Genomic DNA, 12,604 nt, shown 5'->3' on the forward strand with positions numbered 1-12,604 from the left:
TCTGGTATAAATTTTTTTACAAAAGTTTGGAGATTGGTTTTATTTTATAGACCCCAAAATTAAATTATTTACAAAGATATTGTTGGGATAATATTTGCAGATCAGACTATAAAAATAAGCATCCTATCTGTATCATTTTAACTGGATGAATGAGAAATAAACACTGGCTGAATGTTACACTTGAGTTGCTGGGAGACCAGTCGTTTTGTGATGTCACAGCTACTCAAGTTGAGAACCATGGCGAAGGCCTAGCAGTTTACCTGTGCAGCCCTGCCAAAGCAGCATTTGAAGCTGCAGTGCTCAAAACCATGCAGATTAGAAAAGTAGCTGTAGAAAAAGTTATTTGAGATGCCACATATTTCTTCAGAAATTCAAGGTGTGTCTCCTAAAGTTGGACAAACTGGTTCAGGAAATTCCGGAAGATCTCTATTGTGTGACCAAACATTCTCTGGGGACTTGGACTTGAGGTCTATGATTGAATAAAATGCTTTTCAGATTTTGTCTGAAGAATCCTTAATAAAAACACCATGTTACACACATTCTGTCTCTGTACCAGATGAAGATAATGAATTTCATTCTCTGAAATTTCCAAGAAAACTCTGGAAAATGGCTGGGGATGACCAATTGAAATCCATCTGGTGGGGTGATAATGGATCTTCCATAGTGATTGTTGAAGATGTCTTCAAGAAGGAAGTTTTGGAAAGAAAGGCCCCTTTCAGAATATTTGAAACTGGAAGTATGAAAAGTTTATTTAGACATCTTAAACTTTATGGGTTTAGGAAAGTGTGGCAGAATTTTCAAAGGACTCCTTGTCTAGCTGACTTTCTGGCAGAAGAAAATGTAGCCTCTGTTTTAAGAAAGGAATTGACAAATTTTAATTACCACTTGGTAACTTATATATAAAAATTTATTTTGTATATCAATCAATGGTAATATAAATGTAAAGCTAGATTTTGAAAATTGTAAAACTACTAAGGTTAGAATACTTTATTTTCTCTAAAAAATGAGGACAGTGCCTTAAGTAGTCAAGATTAAGGGAAACTTTGCTTGCAACTATGAATCTTTCCAGAAATCTAAATAAAGCTATTAAAGCTGCTTTTAAAAAGTGGCATTCACCATTACTGCAAATGCTAAGTCAGTAAATTTGATAAGCATACTATTTAAATGTGTATATTCCAATTAAGAAACTTCACACTATCGTTAGCAATGTTCATATTTTGATAATATTATCTATGCATAGTAAACGTGGAATCTGAGGCTTAATAGGTTAGCCTTTTTGTAGTCTTGTAGTTTGATTAATGTATTACAAAAATGTTTCTCCTTTGGTTGTAGCTGCAGTTGTATCATAATCCAAATTTTAAATGGTGCTGTCCCCAGCTTTTTGTGAGAATAAAAAGAAGAGTTGGGATTAAAAATTCCTCTCTGGTGTCTTCATTGGCTGAAGATTTCAACAAGAAGCACTTTAAAGCAGGGGGTAATATGGATTATCATATTTCTGGTTTTGTGACTGACACTAGTGGAGAAAGTTCATTTTTACCTTCTGCAAATTTAAATATGACTCTAATAAGAAAGCCCTCTAGTAGTCTCATAATTGGTGATACAACTATCCCTATCAGAGGTGATTTCTCTCCTCCATCATCAATGTCACTTAGACCACCAGAACAAATTGCAGTGTATCAATGAGGTAATTTAAATCAGTTGAACATTGTCCTCGGGCACTCTCAAAGTAGCTACAATGAAGCAAATGGCCATGATGTGAACTCCATTACAACTTCAATTTCTACTTCTCAGTACAGCATCTTCCCTCTCATATAGAGCAATTATTTTGGACTGATGGTGAAGCCTTCTGCTTTTCCAAACAGATATCATGACATATCTGCCAATGAAGGTCATTTTCCTAAACTACAACCAGGGATCAACCCACACTTTCCAGTGCCAATGATATCAGATACATCAGCTACATCTCTTTCAAGACCAACTCATCAGCAATTTTCAGTTTATCAACGTCATCCTAATTACAGCTGATGTACCAGAGGACTACCAGATTATGCAGGATAACAAAGATTAAAACTGATGTTGGCAAACGTCGACAAATATCTGCAATTTTTGGGGGGGACAATAAAAATAGATGTGCACCCGAAATTTCTTTATTTTTTTTCAAGTAGAGTAAAGAGTTAAACAAGAGACTAAGTTGCCATTTAAAGAAAAAAATAGATACTTGATTGATATGATCTTTTGATGGAACAATATGGGAGTAAATTTAAATAATTTCTTGAAAGGAAGAAGAAAAAATGGAAGAATTTGGAAAAGGAATAAAACATGTAGAGAGGGAAAAGTACTAAGTGGTTTCTGATTCATCCTGGCAAGTATGAAAAGTGTTAAATTAAGATAGGTTGGAACAGGAGATAAATGCAGGAACCGGCCCAGGGATCATGGTCTCAATTATGTCATCCCTGGAATCAAAAATGACACATGATGTAGTCTCTGATGGCACATTCAGCATGTGGTAGAATTTAAGACGTAATTTTATCTATCGTCTTCTTTGTGCTGTTCTCAAAGCATTACAATTAGTGGTTTCATTTCCTGCCCTCAAGTGTCTACACTATATTTTCTAGTCAATACTTTATCTTGCTTTTATGTTCCAGCCAAAGACAAGCTTACGTCCTCAGGGTGGCACTTAATGCCTTTTCAAATTTAAGCAAACAATCACAACTTAGTTTAGTTATTACTTTATAAATCTGGCATCTGACTACCTTGGCAGATCTTTATGTTTCACTGTATCTGGAGATACATCCAGGCAAATGATTGTCAACAATGTTAGCTCCACACTCAACACTTTTAACCCAGCTTATCCTTGGACTTTGGGTGTCCTCCTTTTACCTACTTAGACTATCCCCATCTCAGCACAGAAACCAACTCCTACAGGTGTTTTCTGTCTATCCCCTTTTCCTCGTCTTTCTTGGATACCAGCACAGAAAACAGCACATGCCACAGGATGCATTTTTGTATTCAGTGAATGAAAAATTCATGTTGACTTTAAGCAAAATCTACTTTCCTGAAACAGCAAAACTCTCATGGTTTTCTAACTATTTCATTATGGTCTTTACTCTTCACCACAAACTAGCTCTTTTCATAGCCCAAGGACTAGTCAATCAAGACAGTTATTGGAGGTAGATACAGGAGACAAAGTATTATTTCCTTCTTAATTCATACCTCCAGAGGCCTAAGGCATTTCATTCTCATTTGATGGATATTTTCCTGTCTCTTCATCACCCACCCATCCCAAAATAGCTGATTCTCTTCCGCATACCAATAACTATACTGCCTTCTAATTAATTTACTTCTTAGAATCAGAGCTTTGTCCACAAGAGACAGTGACATTGCAAAGAGTTAATGTAGGTTTTTACACCCCACATAAGTTGTGCCCCTTCTAACCTTCATGCAGAAAGTATCTAGGAGGTACTAGCCCCTTGGTTGGGGTGGTGGTGTTCAGTAACCTAAATGTAATCTAAGATGTGTGGACTAGAAGGAGGTGAGGGTGGTAGAATTAAAAATTTGTCCAACTGCAAGAATACTGAATTTATACAGATATTAGGAAATATAAAATATTCACGGACGTCTTTGACAATTTCCCATTAATTTAAAATAAAAGGTGAAGCACTTTCATAGTGTGAAATGCCCTGAAATGTTGGAAAAATTGTAGGCAAGGTCAGGGAGCCTAAGGCTACTGCTCACAATGATGTAGCCAGTGTCAGCTGATAAGACTGGAATGGCAGAATTGAGTACTGAAAATTTGTTACCAGTATTGATGAAAGCATTTGATAATCTGGAGAATGGGCACATGGGCCAGGGTGAACTCTAGAAACATCCCAACAATATGACCTTTACCAAGAGAATAATAGAGACCACTTGCAGATGGAGAACTGTGTCTGGACAGCATTGGTTCTTCCTACAACAGAAAAATTAAGCTTTTATGTTTGTCAGCTGAACACTGATGGTGGCTATATTGTTGTTTACATTAGCAGTCTGGGGTAAAAATGGGCTGGTTCAACAGCTAGTTTCCATCTCTCTTATCAGAGAGTGGGTCTTACCGTGATCATCTTAACAAGGTTCAATAATGTTAAGTCTAAAGCAACAGTTTACTTTCAAAATTAGAAATCCTAAAGAAAAATATTGTATGTTTGTCCATCTGTAGATTTCTACCTGGGAAAATCTAGACTATTGGCAAAGGTACAAAAGTTGGCTGGTGTTTGAAAACTATTCTCTGAGCCCTGCCCACTGAATTCTTCCCACTAAATACCACAAATCTCTCTATCACTCTGTGTGTGTGTGAAGTTGGATTGTTAAGCAGTAACTAAGTTTGTCTTAGTTGAGTCATCATTGAATTATTCCTCTGCATCTGGCAGAATCTCTGTGAATTAAGAGTTTCATTGAGCCACCAGATTTTCTTCCGATCAGGGAGAGATAGATTATATTTCTCCCAGTGTACTAATTGCTACCTGCTCATTGAATCCCGAGCTGATGCTTGGGCCAAGCGTCTCAACCCTTGAATGGGACTGAGTCATATACATTCTCCAGTCCCCAGAGCCCAGAACAGGACTGTATCACCTTTTTAATTTAAGCTTATGTCTGTGTTTTTTTCTTTTAATTCTCATTGTTTACACAACTTATTTTGGCTTTGGACACCATTTGACTAATTTATAGAGTCTGAGTCACTGACTTATTCCCGTTCTCCTAGAAATTGCAACATCCTTTCCTCCCTTGGACTACCTGGAATTGAGTGAGCGTAGTCATCATTTTGAAAGCAGTCCTCATTCCTAATAATGCAGAACTTTTACACTTCTTTTCCCAGCACTAGGGAAAGATTCTTTGTTGTGGATCTCAGGGATTATCCTCACATTCCCGAATGCAAACATGAGAAAACACCACATTTTTATCCAAAATCAAGTCTTTGTCTCTATTGCATTCCCATTGCAGTTAAGAATTGTAGGAGTTCTAAGATTTTACCATGCTGAGATTTTAAGCAACCTAGCATGTTCTTTTCTTACCGATGCTGTTGTGGAGTTGAGACCATCGGTCAGAGTCATTGAACTTTATCACTCACAGCAAGAGCAGTCAGTTTTAAATTTGTATCCATTCCCTAATCTCAGATGAATACACAGAGTGAAATTTTGATGCCTACAGAAGCAGTGGGCTGTTACCATGAAGAAAGTTTAAGGCATGGTAAAACACTAATTTTATTAGTATCTTTATGTATAATTTATTAGAATCACTTATTTATTAGTATCTTTACCTAGGATAAGTATATCATGACTTAAGTTTACTTGCTGCAAAAACAATCATGAGAAATGACATGGGAATAAATGACCATTGAATTTCCATTTTTCCTTCTGCTTTTATAAGATAGAATTAGCATAAAACATTAAGTATTGGTGCATAGGCTAGTGATTTGATTTACAACTATAATGAAATAAATATCATAGCAACTCTAGGGAGAATTAATTATTTCATTTAGATACAATTTTAAAGAAATACAATTTGTCTTTAGGTTGTGATGAGAAAACTTATGGTTAGCTCTCTTAACAACATTCATATAGAACATAAAGCAGTTTTAATTGTAATTTTCATGTTATTACAGGGCATCCCTATAACACGTTTATTTTAAGGCTGGAGGTTTGTAGCTTTTGAGTGCATTAATCAAATACTCCTTTTCCAACCCCTGCCTCTGTTAATTACAAATCCAGTTTCTTTTTCTATAAGTATGTATGTTTGTTCTTGAAGTATACTTTAATCTATAACACTGTGTTAGTGTCTCCTACACAACATAATGTTCGCTATTTTTAATACATTTCATATTTTCACCAGAATATATCTAGTTATGTTATGTTGATATGTAAAGGTATTTCATAGTTATTGAGTATTCCCAATACATTACATTTCTTGTCCCTGATTCATTTAATTTGCAACTGGAAAATTTTCTCTCTTAATTTTCCTCAAATTTTTCTTTTCCTCACCCCATTTCCCTCCTTCTTGTGAAAATCCTGTTTCTTACTTTATGTTTAACTCCTTTTCTGTGTTGTTATTTTCATTTGTTTAAAATTCCACATGTGAGTAAAATCATTCAGCACTTATCATTCTCCTTCTGAGTTATTTCACTTAGCATATTACCCTCTTGGTCTGCCCATTTGTTGCAAATGACAAAAACTTATTCTGCTTAGAACTGAATAAAAACCCATTGTATTTTTATCTGTGTGTGTACATATATATACATAGAAATACTGCATATATATTTAGTTCCTGTGTGTGTATATATTTATGTAAATATAGATAAATCTGTAGTTAAGATGGGTATATATATATATATTATAAACGCACATCTTTTTTCCATCATGTATTTATGAGCAATTAATTTGCTTGTATATGCTGTCTATTGTGAATAATGCTGCAGTGAATATAGGTTTGAATTTATCTTTTCTAATTACTGTTTTTATTTTCTTGGAATTAGTATCCAGATATGGAAATGTAGAATTATATTTCATTTTTATTTTTAGATAAATCTCCATGTTGTTTTCTACAATGGCAGCACATATTTCCATTCACTCCAGGAGTGCATAAGGGTTGTTTATCCTACATCCTACCAACATTTATTTTTGTTATCTTTTTGATAATAGTTATTCTGATTAGTGTGACATAAAATCTCATTGTGCTTTAGACTTGCATTTTTCTGATGGTTCGTGATGTTTATCAGTTTCATGTGCCTGTTGGTTATCTTTCCCCCACTGTATATTCATTTTTTGTAATGGGCTAAATGACCATAACTGTCTGATTTCATTTCTAGGCATTCTTTGTGTTCCATTATTCTGTTTGTTCTGTGCCACTACCATATTATTTTTATTACTGTGGATTTGTAGTATATTTTCAAATGAGGGTCAGTGATACATCCTCTTTGTTCTTTGTCAAAGTTGTTTGTGTTTCTAATTTGTTTGTTTTGTTTTCTTTTTTTTTTTTAGTGATTTCAATTGTTTTGTGTTTACATGTAAATTTTAGAATTATTTATTTTAAGTGTCTGAAAATGCCCTTGGTATTTTGATAGGCACTGAATTTAATTTGTGTATTTTCTTGTCTTGTACTGTCATTTAAATAATATTTACTTCCTCATCTACAAACACAGTATATCCTTTCATCTGTTTGCATTATCTTCAATTTCTTTTATAAATATTTTATAGTTTTCTGAGTACAGGACTTTTATCTCCTTGGTTGCATATATTTCTTGATTTTTTTTTCTGTAATGCAACTGTAAATGAGACAGTTCCCTCACTTTCTGTATCAGTTAGCTTCTTGTTAGTGTGTAGAAATGCAACACTTCTGTATGTTAATTTTACATTCGGAAATTTTACCAAATGCATTGATAAGCCCTAGTAGTTCTGTGGCACCATTTTTAGGATTTCTGTTTAAATTATGTCATCTGCAAACAGATACTTTTACTCTTTTTCTTAATCAGCTATATTTTATTTACATTTATTTTGAATAGCTATGGCTAGAATTTCCAATACTATAATGAATATAAGTGGTAAGAGTGAGCACTCTTGTCTTCTTCCTGCTCTTATTGGAGATGCTTTAAGCTTTTAATCAGTGAGTGTCATGTTAGCTGAGTTCTTGTCATATAAGACCTTAACTGTTTTGAGGTATGTTTCCTCATGCCCAATTTGAGGAGAAATATATTCATAAATAGATACTGAATTTGTCAAAACATTTTATGACTCTATTGAGGTGACCATATTAATTTTATTCTTCAGGTTGTTAGTGTGGTGTATCATACTGATTAATTTGTGGGTATTGAATCACTTTTGTATCCCTGGAATGAAATATACTTAATCATAATGTATAATCCTCTTAATGTATTGTTTGAAATGCTAACAATTTAGTGATTAATTTTTGAATCTATGCTAATCGCTCGTATGTAACCTGTAATTTTTTGAGGTATTTGTTCCTGTTTTAGTAGTAGTGTGATACAGAAATTTGCGGTAGGAAGCCTCCTTTCTCTCAAAACTTTTGGAATATGCTGAGAAGTACAGGTGATAGCTCTTCTCTAAATGTTTGGCAGAAATCTCCCGTGAAGCTCTCTAGGCCTGGAATTTTGATTCTTGGGAGATTTTGTTTATTTACTTATTCAATTTCATTAGTGTTAATCTGTTAATATTTTCTACTTCTCATTCCATCCTGGAGATTATTTCTTTCTTAGATGTTGTCCATTTCTTCCAGGGTTTCCATTTTATTAGCATATAATAATTTGTTGTATCTTCATATGATGCTTTGTATTTCTTTGATATAAGCTGTAATTTCTCATTTATTTCAGAGTTAATGAATCTGTACTCTTTTTTGCTCATGTGTCTGGCTAAAGTTTATCAACATTATTTATCTTTCAAAAGCAATTACTTTGTTTGATTAAATGATTCTGCTTTTAATCTTTATTTTATTTAATTATGTTCTGACCTTTCAGCTGTTTTTCCTTCTACTAACAAACTTGCTTATTATTTTGCTACAACTTTTGGTTGTAAGAATATGTTGTAAGAGAGACATGTTTCTTATTTGTATAAGTATGATTATTTTGCTATAAGTATCCCTATTAATATTGCTTTTGTTATACCCCATAGATTTTTTTGTTGTTGTCATTTTTCTTTATATATTTTTTCTTTGATTTATACAGCAATCCAGTTGTTGTTAATAATGTATGATTTATCCTCCACACTTTAGAATTTTTCTCAGGTTTTTTCTTTTAGTAAATTTCTATTCTCACAAAATCCATAAGTTTCTTCTCACAACAAGGAGAAAAATAATAAAATTTATACAAAAACCTGGAAGACAAAAATTTTCCAAAATTATTTTTAAAAATGTGCAAAGCTGTGGGTATTATCCTCCCTGAGTATATAACATACAACAAAGCTACAGTTATGAATGCATCAAAATATGGCACTTCAAGAAACTCATAGATAAATGGAACAAAATAAAGAGTACTAAAATAAACCAACACAAACATATGGTCAATTAGTCTACAATGAAGGATGCAAGAGTATACAACTGAAAAAAGGCAGTCTCTTGAACAAGTAGTTTTGAGAAAACTGGACAGTACACGTAAAAGGAAGATGTAAGAGCACTTCCTTCCATAGTATGCAACATAAGATAAAAATGGATTGATTTCCTAAATGTAAAACCCGAAAATGTATATTTACTGACAAAGAACAGAAGCATAAATGAATTTGAGATAAATCATAGCAATGTTTATTTTTGATCTGTCCCCAAATTAAAAAAAAAGGAAAAGTAACAATTACAGTTTTTAGTTTACTGAGGAAAAAGTAGATATACTATGCGATACATGGACTCTGCTTCTTATATATGTGTGAAGTGCAAAATCTTTTGCAGAGCAAAGGAAAACTTCAACAAGAGATATGATAACAGATAGAATATAAGGAAAAATTTCAGACAATGAAACCAACAAAATGTTAATATCCATAATATATATATATAATATGATTTATATATCATATTAGTCTCAATATTTAAAAATTAAAGACCCCAAATTAAAAACAGTTGAAAGATCTTAATGGAAACTTTTCAAAATCAGACATTTGGATGATTTTCTTCACATACAAAGAAACATAACGTTGCTATCCATTAGGAAAACATAAGTCAAAACCAGAATTAAATATAATCTCACAGCAACCAAAAAGCTATTAACAAAATTCTACAAATGACAAACATTAATAAGAAATTTGGGAAGAGGGAACCCAGGTACATTGTTGGTGGAAATATAAATTGTTGCATCCACTATTATTAAAGTGTGGACAGTGCTCAGAAAACTAGAAATAGAAGCATTATATGTTGCAGCAATTCCAGTTTCTGGTATAAATCTGAAAAAATATGAAAACATTAAACTAAAGGACATATTACCCCCAATGTTCTTAACATCATCATTTATAGTAGCCAAGGAAAGAAGCACAACTCAACTGCCCATCAACAGATGATTGGCTGAAGTAGATGTGAGATATAGATAACATAATAAATACTTAGTCATTGTCATATTAAAAAATAAAATTCTGCCACTTGGATCAATGTGACTGGACCCAGAGAGTGTTGCACAAGGAAAATAAGTCATAAGGAGAAAAACATTCTATGTTGTCACTTAAATGAGGAAAATAAAGATATAAGAGAAATAATCATTAAAAAATAGGAACAGAATGACATATAAATGTGTAGTGTACCAAGTTTTGGTTTCCTGTGGGGACAGGGAAGAAGGATGGAGAAGACAGAAATGTGCAAGCTACTAGTAATAAATTAGAGAACCAACAGGGCTATATTTACAGCAGTGAGAATTATTTTAAAAATTTAATTGATTTTAAAGAGATTATAGGGATATATTACAGTAAAACGTGCATGTAGGTGGGAAAAACTTTAAAAAAAACAACCCAGGAAAATCAAAATATTTTGTAGTACTCTGACATAAAGGGAGGTGATTTATTCACTTTCTTCACTCTTTTCATAATGTCCTTAGTAGAATTTAAGCTTTTATCTGAAAAAGTATATACTTTTAAAAGTGACATAAGTTTAAACAATTTCTGTCTCTCCCCTTTCATCTACAGTCAATAAAACGTTCACATCTCAACCAAAAATAATACAACACAAAACAATAATCCAGAACGTATGTGAACAGGTAAAGTTTGGTGGACTAAAACACACAAAAGAAGCTGAACTGAGGGAGGAGCAGATTTGGTGTTTGAAACCAAGGCCCCCTGACTAGGATATATGAGTCCTCAAGTTCAGACAACCCAGTAGGAACAGGGTCTCATTGGATTACACTGCATCAGCCTCCAACTGCACCAGTACTCATGGTCACATGTAACTGGAGGGAGCCACAAAGGAGACAGAAATTCCATCCTTCAGACACTCAGACATTCATGAAAATGTCCCTACTCCCCATTCACAGTGGTGGAGACAAGGTACCTTACAACACTGGAGATATCAAAGGCACTTGTCTGATTCCAAATACCCACCAGTCTTTACACATTTCCTCAATGTGTACACTGAGTCTCAAGTGGTATCAGATAAAAGGAAGGGTTCACCGTCCCAGTGACAACAGTGGCTTTAACTACCAAAGAAGTCTAAGAAGTGACAATGAAAGCACATCTTTTATCCAGACAGTAGAGACTGCAAAGTGCCAGTTTGAAATATTATCAGAGGTAGCTCAGGTAAGTAAAATAAAAGATTGTGCAATATTGCAAACTACCAGAAAACAAAAGCAAGGACTCCAACTCCCAATTTTTTATGTGTCATCAGAGCAATAATTTATCAAGATCATGACCAGTCACAGTAACATTATAGGGCATGCGCACATACACATAAACACACACAGACACCGACACAGTCACAGACACACATGCACACACACCTGCGTGCACACACACACACACACAATGTCAACCCTGCAGCAAACAAACTTAAAGTCATGGTGTATTGCCACATAACTAATAGAGAATCAAAATATGTGCCATACACAATCTCAATACAAGAAACAAAAATAAGAAAGCAGTTTAGTTAGCTCAGGAATAAATGAAATGATGATAAGGAATACATTACCAAAGAGACTGAAACTATAAAATATCCAAACATTATTGGAGGACCAGGAGAACTTAATAATTGAGATGAAGAATGCAACAGAAAGCATTGGAAGTAGAGTGTCTTTCTGTAAGAGAGATTAACAAACTCACTAATACAAAACTAGAAATGATAGGAGAGGGTAGATATTCAAGATATTAAAAAGTGAGGAAATTCTACAGTAGCCATCAGACTTCCTCAGGAAGTGCACATTAGAGTGGAATCCTGGAGGGAGTAGAAAGTTAGAAGGCAGCTGATGGTTTATTTAAAGAAATAATAGTTTATAACTTCCCGAACCTGTGAAAGGAACTGATATACAATTCCATGAGCCAACAAAACACCAATAACTATATGAAAAAGGGACCTCCTTTAGGATATGTCACATGAAAATTGGCAAGTCAATGGCAGAGTAATATTTTAAAGGTAACCAAAAATAGTTATGATAATCTACAAAGGATCCCCCATTAGGCTATCAGCAGATTTCTGAGCAGAAAACATAGGCCACGGGTAAATAAAATTACATTTCAAACTACTGAAATAAGAAGTCACTCACCCAATAATATTTAGATAGTTATCACTTAGATATAAAGTGAACATAAAGACTTTACCAGACAAACAAACCTGAATGTGACAAAAAAACAAAACCGAGACACCTTATAAGAGGTACAGAATAGAAGTCTTCTAAGAAATATAAATTGGCAAAAATGGGTAAAACATTGACCAAAATGCTAAGGAGAGACCACGAGAAATTTTCATCTGTTCATTTGGGTATGTTTTTAAATGCTACTATAATATATGGATTAAAGAGAGAAAAATAGGAATTCAGGAGAAATAAATATAGATAAGTCAAACTGGTTACATGCTCACAACAATAAAAGAAATAATTTGAAACAGTAATCATAAAAGGTAAAGAGTAAAATTAAAACAATATTAAAGGAAGCTTCTATCAGTGGAA

General features: G+C 33.6%; 1 long non-coding RNA gene across 1 annotated transcript; it reads left to right on the plus strand.

Moving 5' to 3' along the window:
- Nucleotides 1-467: 467 nt before the first annotated feature.
- LOC140693933 (uncharacterized) lies at nucleotides 468-1,985 on the plus strand. The gene is made up of 3 exons (XR_012069652.1): nucleotides 468-736; nucleotides 1,333-1,474; nucleotides 1,863-1,985. It is a non-coding gene; the product is annotated as an uncharacterized lncRNA (long non-coding RNA).
- The last annotated feature ends 10,619 nt before the right edge of the window (nucleotides 1,986-12,604 follow it).

Source organism: Vicugna pacos, unplaced genomic scaffold, assembly GCF_048564905.1.
Source record: "Vicugna pacos unplaced genomic scaffold, VicPac4 scaffold_20, whole genome shotgun sequence".
In the NCBI taxonomy this organism is placed as follows: domain Eukaryota; kingdom Metazoa; phylum Chordata; class Mammalia; order Artiodactyla; family Camelidae; genus Vicugna; species Vicugna pacos.